The sequence below is a fragment of the Strix uralensis genome, unplaced genomic scaffold (assembly GCF_047716275.1).
Source record: "Strix uralensis isolate ZFMK-TIS-50842 unplaced genomic scaffold, bStrUra1 scaffold_94, whole genome shotgun sequence".
Lineage (NCBI taxonomy): Eukaryota > Metazoa > Chordata > Aves > Strigiformes > Strigidae > Strix > Strix uralensis.
The window spans coordinates 523052-549662 of record NW_027436741.1 but is presented as its reverse complement, the minus strand read 5'-3'; the positions used below and the strand labels follow the sequence as shown (position 1 = coordinate 549662).

Genomic DNA, 26611 nt, shown 5'->3' with positions numbered 1-26611 from the left:
CAGACAGATGGACAGTTTGCATCTTGTGTTTTACATGCTATTAGTGGTTCAACCTGACTTATCTGAATGCTGGGCTCATATGAATGCTTTGAATTCCAGCTTTGCATACATAGCTTAATGTTTGTATTTTGCCCCTTAGGTAAAAAAGCACAGAGTGAGAGCATAATCTCGACAAATCACACTTTAAAATAAGCTTATATTTAAAACAACTAAACTGTCAGTTACCTAACAACTATGTTTCCTGTCAAGGTCTGGTAAGAGTTTTGCCCTGTGACTTTGTGTAGCTGATGAGGAAGACTTCTAGATCGTGACAGCACAGGTATGTTTCTTTCCAGTAGTAGCTTATTCCCAACTTGGTGTTTGTTCAAGCTTTGTCAGTATTTCAGGCCAAGTTTTTCCTGGTTTTCATATAGTTGTCTGACAAAAATAAGAACTGTAGATTAAACTAAACATTGCTGCTTAGTTTATGTATAGCTTTACCTCATTTGCCTCTTGGTGAAGTTTGTCTGGCTTCATGAAGCCTTGTATCTGCCTTTTACAAGCTAGATAGTCAGGCTGAACTGTTAAATGTTTTGACACCAAAGTGCTGGCATATTTCAGGTTTTTTGCTGGGCGGAACAAAAATATTACGACTGCTTAATAGGCAACACCTTTTCTGAACCAGCCCTGGTCTGTCCACTGTTTTAATGAATGCTGTGTGTTCTCCATTAGTATTTAGAGACAAAATATATATACACGTGGCTGTAGCATAGACATGGGAATGTAGTATTAGACCATTGACTCATCATGTCCAAAGCTTCAAAACTGTAGGAGACCATGTGGTAGATGTCTAATTGCTGGAATGCTTGCTGCCATAGTCTATGAGCCCAGTGAGTTGCTGTCATAGTCTGTGAGCCCAATGAGTTAAACTTAATTCATAACAAAAGCTGCCAAGCCACATCTGTAACATCACAGGAAAAAGCAACTGGAGAGTGAAGGGCAGACAAAATATGCTAATATTTTGAAATAAAATGCACTTTTTAAAGATTATTTTGAAATCTACCTGTCTACTATCAACGCTGAATCAATTTACTTTCATTTTCTATAGCAAATTTTCACTGCCCAGATTCTGAGATGCACAAAAATCATTAAATTTTGGATTAATAGATGAATTGCTGATCTATAAAATGACTGAAAAAGTTACTAAAAAGCAATTCTGTAACTTGCCCTCTGGCATGAGGTCTAATTTTCTAGTGTCCCCTTAATAGCTAAAACTATATGCTAGTCTTCAGAATTTTTCTGAACTCTGTCATGCATTAAGCTACATTGTGTTATATTTATAATACCAATTATTTATCAGGTCCTGCAGAGATAACCATGAAGTTTGGGTTACTCTTGCAATGAACTTTTATTCTAAATGGACACAATAATGGGATGATGGAGAAACGGATGTGGAACAATATGATTGTTTGGTGTTTTTATTTTTTAATTCTATCTTCCTTGTCAAACATGGGTTTTAGCAAGGTTGTGGTATATGAGTAAGGCTTTTTCCCTCGTAAACAGTTGCTTTGCATTGAAAGAAGAATGGCTGGTCTTGTTTCATCGTGATGTGAACTCCATTGCAGACCCTCTCCCCAGCTATCAGAAACTTGCTGTGTAAATTTTGAATAGGATAAAGAAAGCTTTCTCCTTAAAGAAACTGCAGCTATCAGTTTCAAATTGGCTTGTCTTATATAAGAGACTTCAGAAGCTCTATGTTATGTGATCAGAAAACAAAAGAAGGATTTTATTTTATCTCGCAGGATGGAACCAAATTTGGATAAAGAGGAATTTTTCAGACCATCCTATATTGCTAGTGCTGAGCCACTTCAAAGAACAGGGCCAGTAAGTGTGGAAGACCTTAAAACAGATCTCTCTGGTGATTTTTCTTTGGTTTCTTCAGACTCGGACACAAGCCAGGTAAGAAAGCTTTAACGTTTGCATTGTTTGGATATTTTTTAATAAGCTTAGTCTTTTCATCAATACGAATAATCAGAATTTTACAGAGAAGATGAAAAGCATCTTTAGTATGTTTTTAATTTGGAGGAGATAGATAGGATTAGACTAAGTTGTGTGGCACTGCATTGATACCTTATTGGGCGCATCAGTCTTGGAGCAGCTTAATCATAGAATGTTTTTGTGGGTTTCATTCTTGATTTCTCATTGCCTTAGTGTCGTGTGTGTGTGTATATATATATGCTGCAAGATTATGAACTCTTAAGTTATCACAGCGAACTTCTGCAGAGGCCTAAGCACTTGTGAAAACTGATGTAGTGAATTACTTTTGCTTCTCTTGTCATCAAATAAGTCTGTTCAAAGTAGCCTGGTGAAAATAAAACTGCCTTAAGATGCTAGCTATCCAACAAAGAAGCTAGTCAAATTTCTAACTTCCTTATTTTTTTTTATTTAAGAGGAACGTTTTGGAGCCTAAGGGACACATACAAGTTTGCCTGCGTATTAGGCCATTTACATCGTTGGAGAGAGAAAATGAATTGCAGGTGTGACATTTATATAGCTTGAAAATACCTTAAATGTATGCTTGGGGTTTTTGGTTTGTTTTTTCCTCTAAGCTGAGCTTTTCATACACTTTTCATGCCTGCATTGTTTCTGGTTCCTTTTAATAGAGCTGTGTTTCGATTGAAGATTCAACAAGTGTCATACTGAAGCCACCCCAATATTCTTTGAGTCGACTGAGTGAAAAAACTGTTGGACAGAAGTTCACTTTTTCACAAGTAAATGAATTGTCTTTAAAAATTTTTAATCTTTTCCTGGAAAAATTTGTTTAACTTTATATTATTAAATAGCAATCCAACTAGATTTTTAAACTGTCAATAGTCTTTAAGATTATAAACATACAGAATTTAAAGGATTCTTTAAAAGTCTCTAATGATTGCTGAAACAAAATAAAGATGTTTCTTGGTAATGCTCAGGTGTTTGCCCCTGAAACAACTCAAGAAGAATTTTTTGAAGGCACCATGAAGCAACCAGTGCAAGACTTCTTAGATGGATATAATCGTCTTATTTTTACATATGGCGTTACAAATGCTGGGAAAACCTACACATTCCAAGGTATAAGTAGAAATGTGTTCTTGAATGAAATTCCTTTTTTTTTTTTTTTTTTTTTTGAGAGGATTACTTCTAGCAGAAATATTATAACTCTCTCCTTTATTTAAGCTGTAGGCCCTGTACATTGGCTTCTCTTGAATAATAATAATAATAAATAGCCTTTGAAAGTCTCCTTCCATAACCAATATCACTAAACTGCCAACTGACAGTCACTGCCAGAGTTTACGTAAACATACAGTGGTATTGCTTTGTAAGGCTGTAATAATTTCAACCAGGTGTATGTGACTTCTTTTTTCCTCCAAGTATCTAGAGGGTGGAGGGGGGAGTTAAGAAAATATGTGTTCTGTATATCAGAATGTGAAAAGTGTGTAAGTCCAGACTCATATTTTTTTAATCATTATTATAAAGGTCATATGCATCTTATATGCATTGTCTCCAAATAAGGAATAGTATTTGAGTCCGTTTCAATTATTACAGGCAGAGCATAAATGTTTTGAAACATATTTGAGTACTTCCAAGTATTTCTGTCTTGTCTTGAGTTTCTGAGTTTATCAATAATATCCTAGGAGACCTTGTCTCCTGATGTACTGTTTCTGTACTGTTAAAGCTCAATATCTTTTCTGGTTGGAAGATGTCATTCTTTAATTATTTTTCAAAACATTTTAACAAATAAGGTGGCTTGATTTAGATGGAAACAATTTCTCCTGTAATAAAATGGCAGTTCTAGATTCTATAATGCTTATTTTATACACAGAAGTAGTAGAAGGACAATATGTCTTATGCCATATGAAATTGATCTTTATTGAAGTGACATTGTCTTCTAAGTGATCTTCTGTTAGGTAGATTATAACTAAAGACTACTGCCAGTATTTTCAGTTATCATTAATCTGGGGCAATGATGGCATGCTCTGTCCTAATAAATAATAGGTAAATAACAACCCCCCAAAATTCCTAAAGTGTACAGTCCCGCATGCTTGGCTAGTTTGGGCTATATTGTGTGGGTTTTCAAGACTTTTTGATTCATGTCTTTTCAGACTCTGCAGACTTTTTCATGCTATTATATTTTTCTAGGACTTAACTATCAACTTGTGATAAGAACTGTCAGGGCAGAATGTTGCCTACGGGGTGCCATGATTTCCTCTTCTGTTATTCCCAGTATTGTCAATATAGCCTTTCCTTTCTGGCAGTACATGGCAGTCTGTATTCAGTCAATGGTAAGGGACTTAAGTGAAAGATGCAACAGTTTTTTAGGACTGTTCATTGTTTGCCAGTGACTGCTACTTTGTTCATGTGAGGTTGAATTACAAGTGGCATTACGAGAAACAAAAAATTACGAGTAGATGAGGAGAAACAAATGTAATCCAACAGTACTTTATTATGTTATTTGGTTCCTAGCTTGGTGTTTGAGTGCCAGCTAGATTTTACATAGGTTCTGACTTGGGCAACACAGCTAGTGCTGTAACTGGTGAAAGCCCATCTGTCTCAGGAGCGGTAGGAGTTATCAGAGGCTGGAAGATAATGCTGTCAGTCTGAGACAGGATAGTTGTTTCTCTTCCATTCTCCCCTCTTTCCTCTCCTCTCTGGTTTAGAAATCAAAGTTAAGTGAACCCTTTTTAAACTTGCATCTGGATTCAGAAAGATCAAGTGTTCACCGAGGCTTTTATCTGACTCCTTTTTGCCTTTCATGTGCAAAAGTAGGATGCTTTGGTAGGAAAGGGTCTGGGACAGGGAAAGGAGTGAGTCTTCACAAGGCTTCTAGAACTTTTTTGGTAGGGTCTGTGGAATTAGTACAGGACTGCAGCTGAGAGAGGAGTCATCAGTTGTATTTGCAGATTACTTCCTTGAGAGAGAGAGTGAAGGCAGCCTATGAAATGCAATTGAAAAACTGCAAATCTCTATTGAATGTGTGTTGGTTGTGGTTGGTCTGTTTTTTGTTTTTTTTCCTTAAGGCTAAGTTTACGCAGAACACCCCATCAGTTTTTATGTTCTGCCCCTTACTGTCTAAGGGGTAGAGCATGAGCTGTTGCTGAAAGCCAAATACCTTTCAGAACACTAATGACATTGCTATTACCTTGAGAATAAAAAACCCACTGCTTCGTGCTGTAAGTGGCCTCCAAATCCATCATGTATGCCTTGAGATTAGAGTTGCTTATCTTTCTGTCTTTGTTTATTTGTATATCTTGTTCACAGTAATAATTAGGGTCTTTCTTTGGTATGTTGCTTTCAGGGACAGAAGATGACATCGGTATTCTGCCAAGGACTATGGATATGTTGTTTAAAAGTATTCAAGGGAGGCTATACACAGCAATGGATTTCAAACCCCATCGGTGCAGAGATTATATAAGGCTGACTAGAGACCAAGTGAAAGAAGAAACTGCTATTAAAAATTCAATACTTCGCCTAACAAAAGAGGTAGAGGAGCACTTCTTTCTGTACTGACGAGTACATGCATCTTTAGATAGCTCAATGTTACCATGTTCATTTTTCAATGGGAAGCAACTCTCTGTATTTAAGTATGGAAGTGTCTTTGCTGTCAGGTAGCTCTTCAGATGAGCAGCAAAGTGAGCAATATTGCTGATGAACCCTGTTCTGTGAATTTCTGCCTTGTGGCTGAATACTTTATAGAATGTAAACACTAAGGTTTTTTTCTATAGTTTGAGCATCTGATAATTTATCCTCTGGGGTTACTGGTGCTTAATAAGGATGGAATGCAAATAGTCTCGCCATCTGCGGGGATGCTAGTAGGTCTGCTCCTTTAAACAATTTACTCTCTTCCAGGATACTTGAAAGAAAGGAATGATTTTGAGGTTGTTCCCCTCTTCCAGTCTATGCCAATAACCTCAAAGGAAGCAAAGGGTTTTTTGGAACAGCAGAGCTATAAAGCTGTTGGATTTCTAAAGATTTGAATTCAAACAGGTTTCTGCTGGACTTTATTCTTAAACAGTTCACTGTTGAGTAGTCCAGAAATACACTTCAGTTTCATGAATTGCTTGGAACTCTAAAGCTGTTTAGTCCAATTACAGTTGTGGGGATTTGTATTTTGTATAAGCATACCTTTTTCCTGGTGTCTTTAACTCTGAAATGAATGCAATAATGTAAGAAAACTGAGCATATGCTAGGAATTGGAACTAGAAATGGATTGCAGTGCATTTTTTATTTTTAGTGAAAAGAATTATCTGCCTAGTGGTATGCTGGGTTATAATACAGTGGTGTGGCTGTTGTGGGATGGAATCTATCTGTTACCTTGATTTTTATCCGAGTTACTTAACTAGAATTCTCCAGTGTGGAAGGCAGGTGGCAGCAGAATTCTTCAAGACTTCACTTCAAAAGCACAGGCGTATGTTCTATCTAGCTCTAGCAGTCTTTAAGGGCTTCAGAAAAAACAATCATGTATGTGTCCCCTGTAGTTTTGCCACTAAATCTCTAAGCTGAAGTATTGTTCTTATAACAACAGTTTTCAAAGTTTGCACCTACTTCAACAGAGGGTGGGTGGGTGTTTTATATGCGTAAAGCTTAAACCTGAAAGTTTTGATTACACACGTATTTAACTATTTCAGGAATTGCTTTATGGAATCCCAGCTTTATATGACATATGCTCTTGACATATGACATATGCTCTTGACAAAACATTAAAAAAACCCAACCCAAATCACACCTGTGTTTTAATCCGTGTTTCTTCTCTTAAGCATACTGGTTTTGGTAGACGAGTTGCACTTCTTTGCAGTTCTGTGCCTAAAAAAACCAAACAACCAAAACTAAGAGTGGGAATGGAGTGTGTGTGTATTAACCTCTATCTGTAGGGATTTGTTTTACTTTGGTTTTTTTTTGTTTTTTTTTTTTTAAGAATTCAGCAGAAGGAAGTTTTCCTTCTCTTTCTAAAACCTGGGCTTTATTTCAACTGTGATACAGCCTGTATCATGTAGTAGTAAGTTGTTCACTTAATTTCTTAAGTGAACAAGTGTTCTACATTTACCTCTATTTCTGAGAGTTGACCTAGGAAGCTGTAAGATACGGAATCCTGAATTAGCAAAATACCAATACTAAAAAATTTCCAGACTCTCTAGATTCACCAGGTTAAGAATAATGTGTAAACTACAACTGGAGTTCCGCAAATCATCCTGTTAAATCACCCTGTTTCTCTGTGGGGTCCCACCCCTCTATTTTTCTGTGGCTAGTTTTCCTCTGGCTCAGGGAGCTGAAGTGCTCTGTACTGTGATAGGGCCTGATGTAAGGGAAGTGTCAGGGATGAGTATTAAGGTAAGAACAATCCTTTCAATAGGAGTGAACAGGTGCATTGAACTAGACATGATGCCTAGTCAGGATCTTTGTATTGGCATATTGCAACTACACTGTATTACTGTCTAGTAGGAGCTGTTACAAAAGGAACTGGTGATCTACTGTCAACGATGTATCGTAAAGCCTCTGTTCTCTTTTGTAGGTAGACCATCAAGATAGCACTAACAGCAAAGCACCAGTTGGTTGTAAGGGTATGTTTTATATTAAAGAATTGCAATTAAAGCAGGCAAAGAAGCTTTCTTAAAGTCAACAACTGACTTCTGGCCTATGTTAATAATAAAATGACTGCTTGGCATTTTTATATGCCTGTGAATTGGATAGTGATCAATTTATCTGGCCAGAAAACACAAGGATAAAATGGTTAGAAGTTTACCTGAACAGACATTAAATGAGATGAAACTATGGCAAGGAAAAATAGTACTACTTATGCTATGGTCTCTAGTGGTATCCTGACCCTGTATGTAATTAGATAAACCTAATTCTAGCATTTAAAAACTACCTAAATACTAGGTTTGCTTTAAAATGTTAGAATGATATGTACTTGTCAGTTTGATTCTTTTAAAGACATTGAAGAGACTTGAATAATTCTAACAAAGCTGCATGTTTTTGATAGAATTTGCAAGTGGGAAAGGAAGTGGTAGATGAGGTGTCTGGCAGATATGTAGGGTAAGCATGTGACTTCCAGATATTTAAGAAAGGGGAGAAAAGTTTCAAGGGATTTTTGTCTGGGGTAAGTGCTTTTTAGAAGGCTGCTGTAATATCAGTCTTCACTTACTAATTTTTTGAATAAAGTTTATTTTACAAGGTCTATACTGACTTGTAATATTTTGTACTTGACAGATTTGGAAGAACTCTTAAAAGGCTCAGAACAATCTAGCACAACTGTGAAAAATCACGTGAAATTTTCTCTTTGGGTTTCATTTTGTGAGATTTACAATGAATGTTTTTATGATCTACTGATTCCTATGTCAAATGACAAGAAAAGAAAAACACTACGCCTTGCTCAAGACGTCAAGGGATGTTCTTATGTAAAAGGTGATTAGAATACATTGCAAATTGCCAAACGTGTAATTTGAGAAGTCAGTCTTCCTGTAATAATATTTATTTCTAGATTAGAAAACTCCTAACTGTATTCACTGTGGCACTAGAAATGTCTGCCTTGGGTATGAAAGGCAACAATCTACATACACAGAAGTATCTGTACCTTTAATAGTGTTTTCTCTCTGTTGTTAACTGTAACTCTTAAAAGCCTGCGTGCACTCCACTGACTTGATATTTCTCTGAAATGGGAGAAATATTGAGAACAATTGACAAATTTTTTAGTGTTTTGATTTTTTCCATTTTCTTAAAAAAGACTCCAAATTCTTACCTATAGTTATAATTGGCTCAACAGTTCTATTTTGTTAGTATTTTCAGAGAATATGTGAGAAAGTTCAGTCTGACTGCAAATTACATTTTACAGTACTCTAATGAAGCCTGTGATGTGATTTGTTGTGGGTTGGGGGAGGCGGGGGGTTAGCAGAACTCTAACAGTTCAGTGTTTGTTTCTGGCCATGGAAATAACAGGTTTCAAATCCTATTTGATTTATAGGTTCTTTGGAAAATCAAGACACCAATTCTAGATTAAAGGCTTTTTTGGAGGTGTTTGGCCTGCTCCTTTTATCTTTTATATGCCAAATTATAATTCAAAAAGCTGAATCAGATGATAAACCCAACTCCTTCATTTCTTCAAAGACTAGAAGAGGTGTGAAGTAGGAAATAGTCTGCTTTGAGCTATGCTTCAGCATAATCTCTTTTTATAACATTTGGAGGTATAAGGCTGTTCCTGATGTTCTTGAGGAAAACCAGCTGATGATTTTCTTATTTTTCTTCGTCACAGCTGGTATTTTTGCTAGTACAATTTTGGTGACCTCTAGTTTAACAGAGGCCATAATGTTCATATTCTAAGTTCCATTAGTAGGGTTGTAGGTATTTACTCTAGCCCATACCAAGGTGATATACAGTCATCATATTGCAGACAAAATTCTTCACTGATTTTCTTTTTTTTTTTTTTTTTTTTTAACTTGATGGCCCTGAAAGATGTCTAGGTGATTTTCCCCCCACACCCTCAAAATCGTAGGCTAAACCAGAGAAGCTGTCCAGGTAGAATTCTGCCTTGATGAGTATGAACATAGGGCGTTCATGCTCATATTAGACCCTGTGCTTTGGCTTTTCAGAGTGGAGGCTAAGGTTGCTCACTTAATTTGGATGGAGCATATTTCTGTGTGCTAATAGGATGAAATGATGAGAGATATGTGCTCTTCCTTTCCCATGGAAGGAAGAATCTTGATTTTGTCGTCACATAATTTCTGTCTGAAGCATGCTTAGTAAAATGTTTTTGTCTCAAATAAACGTATTATTCTTGGTGTGCATACGTTATCCCCTAATCCCTTCTTTCTTTTTGATAATGATATTTACAAGATTACTGTGTTTGTTCTTCCTAAAGGTCTGCAGTGGGTTCAGATTTCTGATTCTAAAGAAGCTTTTAGACTTCTAAAACTGGGGTTGAAACACCAGAGTATCGCAAGCACGAAGCTAAATACTTTCTCCAGCAGAAGGTGAGAAACTTTTTGAATAGCACTGGGCATAGGATGGTGTCTGGGAGGAAGGGGGAACTAAAATATGGATTGTGACTTTTAGGAGGGGAAGAGGCTTTAACAGGGTCTAGATATCTAGGTTTGGCATCCTTTAGCACTGTGTGACCCAATGTTTTTAGTCAAAAGGATTCAATCCGTCAGTAAGATGAACCTGTACAAAAGCTAACAGATTTATCAAATACTGTCCTTCAAGCAAAAGCACTTAGCTTTATTCCATCTAAATGTCTGAGGAAAAAGCAAAATAAAGGCTACACCAGCATCTCTTTAAAAGTTTGTATCTGATAGAGTATATGCTGAGACAAGTTGACAGATTCAACAGTGTTTTGAACAGATGTTGTGGAGGCTAAAAATATTTTGAAGGTATTAGTCTACTTTATCTTCTCTGCTGATTTAAACTTTTCCTTTTAGTCACAGCATATTCACAGTTAAGATACTAAAAATTGAAGATTCAGGAGCCCCACAAGTGACCCGAGTCAATGAGTAAGTTCAGAGCAGAGACCCTCTCTTCTTTTGTGATGAAGTTGTCAGTTATCTTCTGTGTTGGTGTACTGGTACTGACTATATACCCAGTGCTTCCTGGTAGAAGCTCATGCACTTTCTACCCACTTCCCACTCCTTTTCCCCACTTTCTACAATCATGCAGTACTTGGCCCTCTATCTCCAGCCATCAGGTTGCAGTGCTGTTCTATATCTTGTCCCCTCTGTTCAGCACAAGTTTCTGTTAGCCTGCTATATACCTGAACTCGTCTAAGTCCTCAAAAGGAAGAGGATGGCCGGGGGGGGAGGGGAAATAAGAAGTGTGTTGGGAAAAGATTTGTCAGGAAGTAATGTAAAATTTGATTGGGAAAGCAACACTGAAAAGAATGGAAGTGTTTGTGCAGATGAAGATCAAGAAATTCTTCCTCTAAAAACAGTGATCATTTTAAAAAGTGAATAATTTGTGCATGTTCTAAGGTAAATAAAGGGAGTTTTCCTTATCTGTTTTCAGATTGTCACTGTGTGATCTTGCTGGTTCAGAAAGATATGCCAAGACCCACAATGAAGGTCGTAGATTGAAAGAGAGTGGAAATATAAACACCTCTCTTCTGATTCTAGGCAAGTGTATTAACGCACTCAAGAATTCTCAACAGTCAAAGTAAGTCCTTGTACGAATTGCAAACTGGTTGTGGCTTTTAGGTATTACCTACAATGTTTAAAATATGCAATGCTAATACTAAGTTTTTGGTGGAAATGATGTATAGACTTGTTGATCTACCAAAGTCATCTTAAACTTGCCTTGTTCTGCTCTTTAAATCATCAATTCTAATCTCCTTTAAGCATGCTATTGTATATTTTAGCAATTTAACTTTACTCCTCTGAGCTTGGTTTATCAAAAAATCAAACTTTGGAATAAGTTTAAACCCCCCTTTTCACCAGTGTCATAGTAAGTGTCAAATTTTTAGCCTTTTATTACTCCTTACGAACTAACTCAACTGTCTAATACTTCTAGTGTAACATTTTTTCATCAGCAGAACATTGCTGTGCTATCATAACTGTGCACCATTTGACAAAATTTGTCTGTTTTTTAATAAATACTGACATAACTTAACACTCTCCTCCTGATCCAGCTAACCATATGCAGACAAAAGAAAGCCTTCCTGCTATTTATGCCCTACCTTGGGGATCTAAATAAGAGTGAAATAATACAAGAAGCTAGTTGTCTAAAAAACAGTACAATATATAGTCACAGCTGGATATAACTGTCCAGGAACTGCTTTCTCCACATGTTCTCATTTGCAGCTCTATTTCTGTCCCAGAAGTTAAATGAACCCAGTCTGCTGATGGATGTGCTTTGCCAAATTCACTTACCCCGTAGCACTCTTCCTGACAGCCTGTTCAAAGTCTGTAACACCTTAAGATGAAGAAGCTTTGCTAGCGTGTGTTCCTGATTATGTTCTGTGAATTTACAGTCTGTCTTATTTTTCTGTTCTTTCCAGATAGGAAGGATGCATTAAAACTAGCGGCTGCTTAGAGGGCTGTTAATGTATTCAGAATGACTTCTTCTGATCCCAATAACTTGGAATTTTAAGAGATCATGCTTCAGAGCATTTCTTCTATATTGTTAAAGTGTTAATACATGCCCTTTGCAAGTTGAATAGGAAATAGAAACTTTCTTAAAATTATTTTGGACTACCAGTCCTGCAGCAAAGCTACTTATGAGCTGTCTATGTACTCTGGTAGGAGTGTCGCTGCCTTCCTGAGTTCTGTAGCACTGTCCATGTAACTGAATAGCTGTTATGTGTCCAAAATGCAGGCAACCTATTTGGTGGCAAGTGTGCGTTCAGTCATGTTTTAGGAATTCTCATAAAATTTCCTATAAGCATCAAAAACTACATCCCCAGCTGTTAAATTCAAGGGCACAAATTGTGATTTTTTTTTTTTTTTTTTTTTTTAGGAAGTGCCAAACTGCTGGGAGATTAGGAAGAAAGTTCTGAAAAGTATCTCCATGTGTTTGGTGTATGCTCATTTTCTTGCCTAGGCACTTGCTCTTGTCCATTCTCAGAGGCCGGATACCGAGTGAGAGAGATCTCTGATGATGTTGGATACTGCATGCCTAGAACTAGATATGTTCTCTTCATTAATGTGGAAGGGAAGAGAGAGGTTGGGGTATAGTTTGGTGTAGCATGAGGCTGTGTGACCTGCCCACGGCTAAACGTTGAACACTTTCAGTTTAAGTGCTCCCATTGGTTATATTGCTATAGCCTATCTAAGATAATGGCTAAAGCCACAGTCACAACAGCCACATGGTCTCTCTACAAACAGCTGCATCTAGTCCAAAACAATTTTAATTTATTTAATGACTACTACTTTAATAAATATTTTTAAGTCTTCATGCTGGGTAGCTTTTACACTGACTGGAAATTATTAAACATCTGGTCATCTGTTCTTTTGTCTTTAAAGGTCGCAGCAGCACATACCCTTTCGGGAAAGTAAACTAACTCATTTCCTTCAAGGATTCTTCAGTGGAAAGGGGAGTGTATACATGATAGTAAACATAAGCCAATGTGCTTCAACGTACGATGAAACACTCCATGTGTTAAAGTTCTCGGCCATTGCACAAAAAGTAAGTGTGTTGCAGTTTATCTTGATCAGTACTTCTGATTTGCCTTTAAAGAGCAGGTTCCCTCTCTCCTAAGAATATGAATTTAGTGACTGGGTTTTTCTGTCTCATGTTGCAATCGTATTTTCTGATTGCTCCTAGTCAGGCTTTATTTCCTTGTAAAGCTTTTAAAAAGGCTTTGTTGGGACATATATTTCCTATTAAAAATCCGTAATTCCCATAAAATATCCAGCCTGACAAGACACTTGCTATATTTGGAAGAAATTCCATGAGATCTGGGTGAATTTTTCTTCTGTAGTCATAGCATGCTCTCACCTAGTAGCAAGTCTAGCTGCCCCATATACTACTGCTATCTTAATGTGGAATATTGCTCACCTGAGGTATGTAGGTTGAGCACCAAAGAGAATTTGAAAGGTTGTCTTTATGTCCTCAGGAGCTTCAGTGGGAAGGTGGAGGTTAAGCAGAATGAGTAGGAGTAAGTGCAGGGATAGAACCCTGGTGGAGTTGGAAGACAAAAGTATTGGGGATCAGTGCTGCAGCCTTAATGGAAACCATGGAAAACTTCTGTTGACAGTTAAATATGTTCAAAGGACAAGAGATCCAGGCCATTACAATGTGGGCTCATCTAAATGGGTTAAGTACAACACTAAAACAAACAGAATTTGTTGGATGGCATTTGTGTAATGCAACTAGAAACTCAAAGTATAGGAAATACAGAAATCTGAAGGTGCATGAGGTGGCAACCCTCTTGTACGTTGTCAAGCTAGTGAAACTTGGTGTTCCTGCAATCAAAAGAAGGGTTAGACTCTAAAGTGACTCCTTTATACTCTAGCTGGAAACCAGTTGAAGTAGTGACTCTGAACAGATGATAGACTGGGGGAGTACTGTGCTCAGGAGACCTATAGGGAAGTGCAGCGGGTATATCTTGGAAGTGCCAGTAGAGGATTAAAAAATACTGAAGACTTTATTCTTTGTTTTCTGGGTAGGTTTTAGCTATGGACACATCTGTTTTTGTCCAAGATCAGTCATTTGACCAGAAATCAACAACATCATCACTACTTAGTCACATTAAAATGCCAATTTCAAGGAAAAGAGTTACTGTCCTATGGGACAGGAGCTTAGAAGATGTGATTGAAGATGATAATGAGATGGAGGAACAGCATATGTCAGGAGAAGAAGCAGTGCAGAAACATGAAGATAATAAAGTTATTATGGGAAAAAAAGAGTACATGGTATGTGCCAGGGGTATGTTAAGAATTAGCGTAGCATGGAGTCTTGAAGCAAGGTATTATTCTGGTTTTCCCCCCTCTCACCTTTTTTTCTGATCACCCTTATTTTATCTAAATCCAGCATTAAGAACTAAAAGTGGGATTACTCATGATGTGATGATGCCTGTTGTGGGAAAACTCTATAATGTGTCTGAATATAGACCAAGCAGTAAGAATTGCAGATCTGGCTTTCTCTCCTTTTGGTAGCCTGTGGTCAATGCACAGCAAGTATTACCTGCTTTTAGCAATACAGAAGACTGTTTCTCTGTATTCTGTGTACAAGAAAATGCTGAAAACTGTTCCTTAAGGAACAGCAAATTTAGTCACTTCTAGGGAAGATGAGGAGGGAACTGAGGACTAGAAACTCTTTTGTGGAGGTTTCATTAATATTGTCCCAAAAATGAGCACCTGGAAAACAAGAGCCAAATCCTGTGGAGCTTAAGCCTGTTTAAGACAACTTCAAGAATTCTTGTAATAAAATGGATGTTCTTTACAAATGCCTGCTCTGTGCAAACTTATAAACTGCTGTGTTTAGTACCAAAGAGATCTTCTGATCTACTCATAAATCTTCCTGTTTATGAATAAGCTAATAAAAGAACTGGAAGAAATTTTGTCAGGTGGAAGGGTAAAGTGGTGTTGTAGTGTTTGAGGAATGAGAAAAATCTCACTTATGGGAAACCATGTCGTTATGAAAAACTTAATACTAATGGTAATTCTAGATGCTGCTGAATCTCATAGAAGAGTTGAAGAACAAACTTATTGCTGAAAAGAAGAATAAGTTACTGCTGGAACTAAAGATTCGTGAAGAGGTGATGCAGGAATTTGCCCAATATTTTGCTGAGCAGGAAATATATTTCAAGTAAGTTAGCTTTAAGTGGTTTTTAAAGTTAATGATTAAAAAAAATTAAATTCCATTCATTTATTTCTTAAATCTGTCTCTTGGCTATAAGAGACCACACTCTTCTGCTAGACTTACTGCCTCTGTTAATAGATCAGTTTCTGTTTGGACTATGAGTTCAGGAAAAATACTGTGTAGGAAAGGCTTTGATTTGGGGCACATAGGGTGTGTGTGTGTGTAATCTGTCAGCAGTGTTCCTGTAGAGCTCTCCCTAACAGAAGAGCTTTGATAGGATGTCTGTAGAAAGAGTGACACTTGCAAATTCTTTGGTTACTGCAGTCTTAGTGATACTTCAGATGGGTATTCTGGCTCAAGAAGCTTAGAAAAAATGCTTGTAGTCAAGTGTTAGCCATATCTGTGTATATATGTCTCCCCCTCATTCTTCAGGAGTGTGCGTACTCTGGTGTAGCAACACCATTTTGTGTATTGTTTTATTGTGCCAAAATAAAGAAAAAAACATCTTTGTTTATAGGCAGCTGTACTAATAACTTTGTAGCAGCTCATACTAGCTAGCTTTTATCTGACTTATTTTCCCTACTATAGTGAGTTCCTTTCTTATGAACGAGAACGGCTTCAAGAAGATTCTGACAGACGCCTGGAAATCTTCAAGGAACTTGTAAATGGTGATCTTGAAGACATGGATGAAGAAAATGAACTAAAGGATAAGCCTTGCAGTGAACAAGCTGGACCTCTGGTATTATGCCCCTGATAACATCCCTTTCACTAACTACCTGTTATGGTGATGGTACGTCTCAAGAATTAGAAGAATGGTTTCAAGGAATTGCATGCTGCCTAACTGTATCCTCAGCAAGATATATTTATCATGTTCAATAGGAGTAGTTGCTGTGCCTCGGATATGCATTTAGGAATCTGGGGTTTTCTGCATTTCTGCAACACAAAGTGAGAATTACTGTGTACAAAGAAACTGGGGGAAAAGCTGCAATTATGCTATAAACTGTTGCATTGAGTGCCTGTTTAAGGTATTTGAAGCTGACTTCTAAGACCCCATATATGGATGGTACTGGAGTGGTCCCAGAGACTTCTTTCCTCTTAAGGCTATTGTGGCTACAACTGAAGCAATGATAATTGTATATACACTTAAGCATAACTAAACTCTGAAGTTGAGGCTGGTTCTTGTGAGTTTCGAACCCTTTGTTTTTAAAAAAACAAGGAGGAAAGAAAGTCAGTGTTTTAAGTACAGCTTAATTTGATAAGTTACCACAAACTTATTTGACCTCACAAACTTTTACTGATATTTGAAAATTTCAGATGTATTCCTTCTAAAACTGTTTGCTTGCTGTGTTCATTCAGTGTTCTCATCGGGTAAAAATGCTAGCTTTTATATTAAATTTGGAGGGGATGCTTTTGTGGTGGTATAAAAGGGAATGTGATGGTGGGCCGTTAAATGCTTTAAAAATAAAGTAGCTGTTACTTGATGCTGGAGAATTCTGTGTGAAGGTAGAGAGAAACTGGCAATCAAATTGCCTGTGAACCTACAAGATGGCTTTGAAGTCAGAATTAACTGTACTTAGATGTTTGAGTACATAACGTTCTTTGAAATTTTCAGTAGAAATAATGGATATTGTGTAACTATTTGCTACTTCTAAATGGATATAAATTATCTTTCAGGATGGAGAACATGGCATAAGGCCAGGCACCTACATTGAGCTTGAGGATGTTATTGATTCTCTGCAGAATGATGTCGTTGATACCAAAAAGCAGGCGGAAGAAACATACAGATACATTGTGTCTCTGGAGGACCCACAGGAAGCTATAGGTTGGCTTGAAAAGCGACTGGGAAAAACTAGCACTGAACTAACTCAGACCAAAGAAAAGCTGACAGAGAAAACCAATGAACTAATCAAAATTGAAGAACAGCTGACACAGAAAACCAAAGGTGAGCTGGGTGTGTGTGTGATGTGAAAGAAAAAAGAAATGACACTGTAAAATAGAAATAATCCAGTTGAGCAGGATTTTGGAACCAAATCGTATGTTACCTCTATAGGTGGTAATCAATTGTTTTGTGTATGTTTGGGTTGAACAATTCCACAGGCCTTGATTATTTCATTTTTAAGACAAAACTTAGAACTGTCAGTTGAAGACTTCTGAATTGTGGGGGTAACATGTCAACATTATTTATTCTTGATTTCATGGTTATATTGTGATCCCAGCACTTCACATTTTGCTGATGCAGTGTTTTCAGGTATTCTGTGGAACATTCATAGATAAAAGTATCAATACCTCATAATATGATTTCAGCAGAAGTCTCTTGACATGATCTATATTTTATACGGGTTACAGGGCCCAATTCTGTTCAAAAAAACCTGAACTTTTGAAATGTGTCCTGTAAGTAGAAGCCAACACAAAAATAAATGAGTCTATTCAAAAGCTACTAAAGTACCAGAAGATCTGGAAAAATGGATTACTGAGTAAACTATGTAATAGCCACTTATTTGATGCAGGCTTCTCTTCCTGTTACAGACTTTGAAATGCAGATGATTAAATCGGATGAGGCTGCTGAGCAGCTTAAAGAAGCAACTGAGGTAACTTTCTCAAAAAAAACTTGTGCAAAATTACTTGCTTTAGTACAAAATTTCAGTAGCTTAAAATGCTATTGTAGTATGTTTCTAGCTTTTTTTATATCAAGCTTAGCTTAACTGATCTTGCTTCTAAATGCATTGTATAGTTCAAGAATTTAGCATTGACTGAACTACTTTCTTTTCTAAGAAAATGAATACGCAGAATAAAAGGATTCAAGAACTAATGGACATCGCAGAGCAAAAAGATGATGCTATCACGAGACTGCAAGATTTGATATCCTGTTTAGAAGAAACCATAAAAGACTATGTAAGTCTTAGACATCTCAATTTTCTGTTTACAAAAAAATTAAATCTGTGCTTATAACGGACTTGACTATTTTGGAAAATTGAAATTTTCTGTAAGTAATTGCTACTTTCTTGAAATGGTAGCAGGCGAAGTTGACATTACAACTGAAGTTACGGCAAAATGTGTGCAGAGGTGTGTGTGGAAAATAGGATTTCTGGAAGCAGTGATCTGGAGTTACTATTGGAGGACTGTCGATGAGACTATGAAGAGCCACTCTAAAGAAAAAAACAACACTCAAACTGGGAGGACTCCAGCTGTGGGAAGAGAGGGATTATGTCACTGTCTTTTTTATTTTTGCCTGAATGGAAGAGGAAGGAAAGGAGGTTTTGCTGCAGCAAAAGCTCAAATTTAATTGAAGTTAGAAGTTAGTGTGAGAAGGACAGTGGTTGTGTAAATTGGCAACAAAAATCAGTGTGTCCCACCTACTACCATGATGCACACAAACTTTCTAAGGCAGAGCAATAATATGAATGTATTGAGCAGAGTTTGATCTAAGAGTGGATGGCCAGGGTATCTCTGCTTTTGATGCGATCAATAAAATTTGCAGCTGGCTAGTCTGCTGCTGGCTGCTGAATGCCAAAAGGCTGGCTTGGCTACATGTACACAGGTTAAAAAAAAAAAAAATCAAAACATGCGGTTAGGTGTTTTTTTGAGCCTGATGCCCTGTAACCTGAAATGTAGTTCTGAGAACATTTTAAGTTAAACTTAGGCAGCGCTCTGATCCATTTTTCTCTTCCACTGTGAACTTAAAGCTTTGACCATACTTAATCTTCTATTCCCTCTCTGCCTCTGAGCAACTTAGCTTTTCAATAGTATTAATGCTCAGAGTGGTAACAGTTGTGATGACTGCTTCCTATCACTGCTCCTTCCAAGAGACAGGCTCTAGCTCTGTCCAGCGTTTCTATGAGACTGTGTGGGATGAAACTTAAAATGTGACAACAAACCTCAAGTCTGTTCTATAGATCATTGTTTCTTTTAATGAATTACTTAGATGAGTGATTGGTCCTTGGCAACCGGCATGGCTTGCCACTTGTGTCATCTTGTGAGTAAAGAAACTTTATTCTTGGTCAAATACATAGTCTAAAGTATGTATGACAGAACTGACTAGGCTTTCAAATTGCATCAGATCTTTCATGATAAAAATGATCTGTGGCTTTGCTGAAGGTGGTTAAGACTCCCAGCTCTACCAACTATGACAAGAAAGTGATGAACTTGTAGAGCTGACCATTGGCCCTTTGAGCAAATCATGGATTTCCTCAACTCTTTTGACACTGGATACTTCAGGTGGTAAACTCCTTTTGCATTTCGTAGTTTCCTAGTCTCTTGCTCTACTTTCTGTACAGTGCAAAGCATTGTGCTTATTACTGTCTGAAGGTGTACCTGCTTTTTGTTTAAGCAACTGATCTGTAACTGACTTGTTCTTCTGACAACCCATATACAGGTTACCCAGATAGATTTGTAAAAATATTTGCATCTAAAAGATTACTAAGCCTATTAAGTGCTCACTTTGTAAAACTTCAAAGTAATTTATCTTATTTTAACACAGGACAACACTGTAACTACCATTAAAAGAAAATTGGCAGAAAAGAACTCTAATGAACTGATTGAAAGCAGCCAATTCAAGGATTGTGAGGAGACTCTATTGAAAGTGGGAAGAAAACGTTGCTCTGAAAGTAAGCCTATTGTGGAAAAAGTCAAACCCTGAAACATGAACTAGCACAATAACAGTTTTTGCAGGTTTGATAAACATTTAGCAGTGGAACAATAGTTAGGTTTTCGTATAATACAAGCCTTAGTCTGACATTAACAATGAAATGCTCACCTAAATCAAGTTGATGAGAATCACTTCAGAATTTTGGATTTGGAAAGTTTAGTAGAGATACTCTATTTCTTTCTAATAGAGCTTTAGATCTCAGGAAATGGGGGAAATTACTTGTGATGAAGGCACTTTGGGAGAGAATGGTGGGAACTAGGATGGGGGCTCATCTGTAAATATATTTTCAGATCTGTGTGCAAAGGAAAAAATAATTGAAGATATGCGGATGACATTAGAAGAACAAGAACAGACTCATATTAAACAAGATCAAGTGATTGAAACCAAATTAGAAGAGACCAACAGATTAGTTTGGGGTAATCTCTCCATGGAAAGGGAGCAAGGAGACAAAATTGTTTTGGATGTATTGTGATAGCTGCTTTAAATCTCTGTTTTGATTTGCTGAGTGTTATTTAGGCATTAATTTTATATAGTACATAACAAACTTCTAACAGTTAAAGGCTTCTGTTGTCCCTCTGTGGTCATGGCTGATAAATCCAAGTAACTTTAGTAGAAGGATGTGAATGTGGTCAAATATGCATTTAAGACGATGTTATATAACCTCATTTTGTGTGCTGACTAGAACTGGAAGCATGGAAGCAGAGATATAGAGAGCTGGATAACCAGAGCAATAGTGACTGGCAGCAAAAGATGAGCAAAACCACAGAAAAAAACATAGATGAAAATGAGGAATTAATAAAGCTGCGAAAAGAACTGAAGGTAAAACATGGTGATGTAATTCATACTTAGGTTTAAAGCCATAACTTTCATTTAGGAGTCTAAATTTTTTTTGTGTTGCTATCTTCAAGAACTAGGGCACAATGTGGCAAGTTCTGGTAAAGGAAACCTCCTCTAAAAACTGCCGTGCATCAGTGCAGCAAAGTCTGGATGTGGTGTCTTTGTAATATACAGCATCACTGATGCTCCATAATGGAGTGCACCCTTCACTATGTTATGCTACCATGGACGGTGCTTCTCTAGCTGGGCTCCTCTTAAAATTGTCTTGAACAGATGTCAAGAGTTGGATTGTTTCAAGCCTTTTTCCCGTCAGTTGCTTGGGCAAATAAATCAGACTGTTTAAAGATCTTGTGCTTGCTGTGTGACCTGTAAGTCCTTCCTGTTAGACTAAGGATTTACCTCTTAATTCTCCTTGGATTAGAAAGTAGACTTTTTTCTCAAGCAGCTTTTCAGGTCCTATGTGGGAGAATGTCTGACAAGAGGTTTGATTGTGGCAGAGAAGGAGGCAAAGTTGCTGTGATTGAAGCGACATTCTTAGTTACACACTCTCTCTGTTTACCATTCAAATTTTGCTGCATTTTTTGCCTTTCAGTCTTGAAGTAGGTTTTTTAACATGTTCTGCAAGTATAAAAGATTGGGAATTTGTAAGTAAAAAGGGTCTTTTTGCCATTACCTTTGGTGTAACTTTAATAGTGTTTGTGACCTACCCAGAGCATTTTTTAGAGGGAAAAAAGTCTGTTCCCTGAAGATGTGCCAGTCCGAATAATAAGTTCTGAGAACTGCTGAACAATTTTTTTAACTGGAAAGGAACAAATGAGAATATAATACTTGCACTTGGGAATATGCTGGAGTAAAACTGTGCTAGTATTTCTGTTATCTTTTTGAAATTAATGAGTTTAATGGTAATCTGGATTTTAAGACTTCTTTTTTTTGTTGCTTAATCTCTGCCTATGGCTTTATTTCTGGTTCCACTAAAATAGGAAAGTGAGACAAAGTATCAAACTGATAAAAAGAATTGGCTGGAGGAAAAAATGAGACTCATGAGTGAAGTGAAAGAAGCTGAGAGCCATCACAACAGAGAAATGAGAAAATTTGCGGATGACAGAGAATGTTATGTAGAGCAGCAAGCAGAAATTGTAAGTGACTGGAGGTCTCGTCAGAGTCCTCTAGCATAAGTCGTTAGTACAGAGCAGATCTCGTGTCAAGTGTTAACAGTGTGGGTGCTTGAGGGGAGCTGGCCTTTGTCAAAGTCCCCTCATTTATCACATGACAAAGCCTACATGAGATCATCTCAATGTGAAAGGGAAGAATAGGAGTGTCACAAAATGAAAAAGCGTAATACGTAATGGAAGTTAGTGTGCCTGTTCCTTTCTATCCTATCACCACCACCACCTTCTTCAAAATTCATCTTGTGTGTAAAACACCAATAATTAACCTATGCTTAAATGAATTGCTACTTAATGAAGCTAAGAAAACATACTTTGAAAAACAAGATTTGTTGCTTGGCTTTTCTGAAAAAAAAAAAGGGGGGGGGGGGGGGAGAAGCCTATGAGGCTTTAGAAGGAGGAGAAGAAGCAAGCAGTAGTTGACAAAAAAAGCCTCTTTCCAGATCTTTCCAGTAAAAATACTTGGTCAAAATGCTAGTGGTTTTGCTCCCATACCACTTTCAAAGTAGAGTGACTGATAGTTAATAACAAGGTGGATACCTTGCCTGGTCACTGGGCTGTATCAAGGTTGTAATTTCTTAAGCATATGAAATTATTGTATGAATCTGTGCAATCTAAAACTGTACTTGCATCTAGAAGTAGTTAGCAATGACCTTCTGGACCTGCAATCAGTACAGGGGGATGTTAGGAGCTTGGGACTACTTTCACTTTGTCTGTGACTTTGCTTGCCTGAGACTTTCCAGTAATAAAATCAGTAAGTGGGCAAGCAGGAGTGGTGGTTCTTGACAAAAATTCTCTTCACAAACAGTATAAATATAGATACAGTTTTTTCTCATTTGAAGCATGGTTTGCTTTTGTATATTTGTAGTGAAACTAGTTCTGTGTGAGCTTTTTAAGATCTACATAGGCTCTCAAGTCTACTGAGGCCATAAAATAGTACTGACTATGCCAAACTAAGCTGTCAGAACAGTTCAGATGGTTTGTAGAAGTGGTGTTCAATTCTAACCTATTTTTTCCCCCATTCAGGAAAGACTTGCTGCACAGCTGGTAGAAAAGGACAACAATCTTCAAAAGTGGCGTGAAGAAAGAAATAAATTAATAGAAGCTTTGGAAGTACAGCTCAAGACTTTGGCTTCTATCACCATACAAAAAGATAAAGAAATAGCAGAACTGAAATAAGCTGCAGTAAATGATTCAGGAAAGGTCCTCTCTCATTCTTTCTGTTGTTTCTGTGGGATTTTTTTTTTCAGTTGTTTTTGTGATTTTTCTTTTGTTATTCACTAACTCTGCAAAACACTATGTTTTGGCTCTATTCCAAACATATTGAAATTGTTTGCAGCTAATACAAAAAAAAAAAAGCTTTATGCTTTTCTGAAACTGAATTTGTAACAGTAACTGAAGTTTCAAAAAACTTAGTAGTTCAAATAAACACTCAAGTCTATTTGATCATTTGATTGCAATTTGATTAGACTGGAAATCTGAAACAACTATCACATCAGCTGCCTTTTGCACAGAACCAAGAACTTCACAAACAATGGGAGGTGAAATTTATAACCCTACATAAGTAGATTAAAATAAAAATTTTGCATTGCATCTTCCCAGGCTGTTGTATGACCTTTCTTGGCTTTAAGTAGAGGCCACTCATACATGAAGTTGTTGGCTTTTTGTTGGACAGCTGGCTGTTTGAGCCTGCAATTCTAAAACTGGTGCTACTGAGTAATTGTAATGATGCTCATGCACATGTTAATTTCTTTTGCCAATCCTGCAATTTGTGGCAATTTTTGCTATGTTTATTAGGATGAGGGAACTGATACAGAAGAACTAAGAAAACAGCTGGCTGAGAAAGATGACTTTATAAAGGAATTGAAACAAGGCGTTAACCATAAAAGTCTTCAGTCTTTGGCAGAAGTACCTTTACCTGAAGGACAAGATAAAATAGATCAGTCTGTAAACAAAGAGGTATGTTTGTTATATTTATAGAAAGTATGTACTAATGATATGTTGTTAGTAACATCTTTGTTTTGTTGTTTTCTCAGTATATATTTCAGCAATGTGGGGAATCTCCCAAAAGTTACTTTCTGTAGTTCTTCGTACTTTAACTATATCATTAATTCTGAGTTCTTGTTTATTCTTCTCTCTCCCTCTTTCAAGTTCCCTCTCAGAAAAAGAAGTACTCTAGTTAAGAGAATACCACCTCTCTATACACTATAAAACTTCTGTACCTGAGGGAAAAACTAGTTAACTAATCCAGATTCTAGAGATTTGAAGACATAATATTTGTGATGTCACCTCTGTTTGGTTATGTCAGTGCTAAGGGGATTTCAGCTCAGACAACTTTCCTGATACCACCTATAGTGTGGTAGTAGAGATGGTTCTGTAATTAGAGCTGCCAGCCCGTATGGGGTTCACAAGAACAGAACGGTATCTTGAATCTTACTTAAAAACAAAACAATATTTGAAGTTTACACAAAGAAAAGATCGACTTTGCATATTTCCTGAACAAAAATTGAAAGGCTTGCACCTGTACTGAGCCTTCTGATTCTGACCAAATCCCTGTGTGCTACGTGAGCAGTATTCAGTGAGGTAGTTTTCCTCCCAAACTGAATTAATGCTCCGTGACTCCATTGCTAACTAGTAATGAAGAGAGCTGAACATGGATTTCCTAGCAGACCCTCCCCTGGCTGCTAGAAGATGCGATTCTCCTCTTGTGGCAGAACTGGACTGAATGATGAAATGCATCTCTTCATCTCTCTCCTGTCTACTGCCAAATAAGACTGGCCAGTTTCTTGCTACTTCATCAATTCAGCTGGTGCCGTATAGATAAAGCTTGTGATGTATGAGGGAGTAGAGAGGAGCTCTCAGAATGGTTATTGCTTTATACAGCTTTGTAATGGCAGCTAAGAGAGCACCATAAAGTTAGTTATTTTTGCTATAAAATTAGTTACAGAGAAGAATTGTTGTGAACAGTTGGTGCTGAAGTATTTACCTCAAGCCAGTAGCCACAGTACTTGATGTTATGAATAAGGAGAGGCTACTACCAGGATTATCATGTGATAAACTGTTATGGTGTGAAGTGAATGGGGTAGAGTTTTGGGGGGAAGTCAAATAATTCTCAGGAAAGATATAGTGGAGATAAAGAAGAAAATCTAAGGTGATCAAGACGATGTGTGTCTCCTGCCTTGTGAGGAGAGGCTAAGAAGCTGGCACTGTGATTAGGAGAGGTTAAGGCCACCAGAGGGTTGTGGGGCTGAGGTTTACAAAATCATGGTTGCGGTGGGTAAACAGAAGGCAGAACTGTCCTTGTTAAAATCCTGCAAGAACTGGGCAGCACTTCGTGAAACTAATAGGAAATAATTTTAAGACAGCTAAAATAACATATTCCTATATGAAGCAGCTAGTAATTTTCTGGAGGTGGTGGAAACAGTTACTGTCAGCAGGGATTAGAAAAATTTTGTAGTAGAAATCCATCAATATATTTTTAAATGGATACTCTGAGGGTTAGACAGTGGTGTAGACTCTGACAATTGTAATGCACAGCTAAGAATGCTGGGAGAGTATGGAGAGGACAGATGACAAGGTGACCAGGATCACTATCTTATCCTTAAATAGCATCTCCCTTTGCCACTCTTGGGGCAGAATATTGAACTAGACGGACTGTTGGTGAGACCCAGCAGGGCACATCTCATGATGGCATCGTGAGTAGAGGTTACTGCCTTAAACTTGTGTTGTCTCTCAGCCCAGGTGTTCATTAGCTGTCTGCACTTGAGCTTTTATATTGTAGCTTTAGAAAAATCAAAATATTTTGAGGTTTACAGTTTAGCATAATCTCTTCTCGTTCTAAATATTTACAGTTTATAGAAAAACAAAGCAGGACTAATCCTATACTTTGTCAAGTATTTCAGTTAGATATGACGCAGTTAAAGGGAATTATTCATTATCTCAGTGTCCTGGCAGTGCCTCTTCATTAAGTGAGGTTGGTACAAAACTGAAATTTAAAAATTTTATGCAGTTGTATGGGTTTTGCTAAATGCAGAATAGGGAAGAAAATGTATCCTGTTGTCTGAATAATTCTAAAGTTTTATTCTGCAAATACCTTTCTTGGCGATCAGATCACCTCATTTTAGTGGCTTTTGGTAGAAATAAAAGATGTATAACATAATCATGTGAATAGCTATATCTGACTTCAGCTGCATGCTCTTGAAATCCTACCTCTCACCAATGCTTATGAAGTGGCTGATTATTAGATAAGTCACTTGAAACAAATATATAAACCCTTTTAAATGGATGAGCAGTAGCAGGGCAAATTGGATTTGCTTTCTTCCACTACAGGATTCTTGTGTGTAGCTGTGTTAGCTAATGACACTAGCCATTCCTGTGTAACTTTTTGATGGCTAACTCTCATGAAATAGCAGTTATAAAGAAAAATGTTTCTATTAGCCGACTCCATTCTTGGGAATGCAGTGGTGCTTGTATTCTTACTCAGAATCCCAGCAGAGCCTGTTGCAGAATGTGACTATCTCTGGGCTTTCCATGAGCTTTGATCACTTTCCTTTTTGAGAGGAGGAGAGTGCCCTTCGAGAAGCCACAGCAGCTGCTCTGTTTGGGACCCCACCAGCAGCAGTAGTAGCAGCCACCTGCAGTTTCTAAGCACCAACCACCCCAGCAGCCTGTCTTTCAGGTTTCATTCAAACAGCTGCTGAATCCATTCCTGTATGCTAGCCAGCAG

At 37.4% G+C, this 26611-nt stretch overlaps 1 pseudogene; it reads left to right on the top strand.

The window, feature by feature from the left end:
- LOC141938490 (kinesin-like protein KIF20B) overlaps nt 1–26611 on the top strand; it is a 38714-nt pseudogene that overhangs the window by 1349 nt on the left and 10754 nt on the right.